The sequence below is a fragment of the Empidonax traillii genome, unplaced genomic scaffold (assembly GCF_003031625.1).
Source record: "Empidonax traillii isolate 1590-97213 ecotype Southwest subspecies unplaced genomic scaffold, ASM303162v1 scaffold207:size1520225, whole genome shotgun sequence".
NCBI lineage: Eukaryota > Metazoa > Chordata > Aves > Passeriformes > Tyrannidae > Empidonax > Empidonax traillii.
The window spans coordinates 79,484-81,373 of record NW_020955400.1 but is presented as its reverse complement, the minus strand read 5'-3'; positions in this window follow the sequence as shown (position 1 = coordinate 81,373).

Here is a 1,890-nt window from a genome sequence, read left to right as displayed (position 1 = left end):
AAGCTAGAGCTAAACAATTCCAACATCTCTATAGCTTTTCATACTTCTACTATGTTGGATTTGTTACAATAGTTCTGAAAGGCCTTGAGTTTGGCTTTGGAAATTTGCATGGGAATTCTCCAAGGAGGACCTACCTCTGCAGGCAGCTTCCAAGCCACAGCGATTGGTGCTGGCATTGGTGGCAAAAGGTCATAAAGCTGGTGGCCTACAGATGGCTTTATTCACTCAAGTGGTGTGTTGCCAGCAACACTAAGATTTTTTCAGAAAAGCAAGTGCTCAGAAGAAAGGGGTGGAAAGATGAATTAGTAACTGCAGGTAAGAAATCAGTGTCTGTTTAGTGCTGGAATGGGCAAGCATGAGCATTTTAAAGCTACCTAAGTCACTTCTGGAAGACCTATCCCTTGGAGCCATGTGTTCTCTGAGAAGTGACTGACAGCATAGTGTGCTTCATTAGCTACAGCAAGCACAGCTGATGTCTTCTGATGCAGCTGATCAGCTGTGCTTCTGAAGGGCCCTGTGTGCAGCTAATTTATGTATCCACTCAGGAATATGAGTGGCATTAATCCTTCTGACAAAGCTAAAAAAATAGGGGGGTGGAAGATCAGGAAGGTTGGGAACTGCAGAGGAAAGAGACCATGCTTTTCCCTGACATTTCACACAGTGTGCTGTCAGATGGGAATGCTTCAGTTGTTAGAGCAGAAAAACTGAAGAAACACTTTGTACTTCCCAGAGCAGTAAGCAGCTTAGTACCTCCACGTCTGAAACTGAACTACGTAGAACTAGGAAGAAAAATATAATCCCAGCAAACTGTTCAGCATGTGTCTCATGGCCTGTCCATGGCAGAGGGACCAGCCTGGAGTAATTCTTCTTCCAACTGGAGAACAAACAAAAAAAAACCCCACAAACCCCCACAACCTCAAAACCACACAGTTGTTTTCTTGCTACCTATGTAAACTGTTCCCATGAAAAACTGTAAAGGTTTAATTCAAGATTGCAAACCAGTAAGAATGAGCAGAAGATCCCACGTGGTGACTGACACAGGTGCAGATGTCAGGACCTTATATTAAGTCTTTAATGCCATTCTATGGTACACTGATAAAACTGGAGTCTCCACCTAGTCTTGGAGAATTAAATGTAGCTCCTGACAGCAGAGTTTTAGGCTACTTATGAAGCTAAGCATATAGAGTCTACACTGCTGACATTTCAGATGTAGAAACTGGGTGAAGGGAGCCCTCAGAAACCACAGCTAGTACATTTTGAAACCAGTTTTCATTCTAGCTTCATAAAAGAGGTATTATAGAACACAGAATTGTTTTGTATATTGTTCTCTAATGCTAGGTAATCTTACCTTTCAGAGGCATCCTTCTCCTGGATCAAGTCAGCTTTGTACCTGTGACTACCATCAGCCTGCCTTCAGATCTTCCAGACAGGAAAAATACTTTAGATGAGAAAGCCTGTACTTAATACTGTATTTACTTTGGAGTTACTGGTTTTTAAAAACACACTTTTAGTTGACCCGAAATTTGGCACTTGATCTTAATATTTCGTTTGTTTCCTACTAAGAAAACTAAGTCAGTTGATTAATTGATAAAGGGCCACTCAGGCCGAGGCCCAAAGCTGACTTCCTTGTGCCTCTTTATAAACAAGCAGCCTTTTCAGAAGCTTCAGAATAGAACAGCTTTCCACCCTGAGGGCTACCATTGGTTTTAACTTCTGTGAAGTCACTTTTCCACACCTCGGACAGGATGCTGGCTGCCTTCATGCCCATAGATAAACCAGGTCAGTTGTCCTGATTAGCGAGATGATGAAATTCAGGGTGTCCTTCAGAAAAGGACTAGGGAGTATTGTGAACATCAGCTGTGCCAAAAGCCTAAGCAAAGCTGCCCAGCC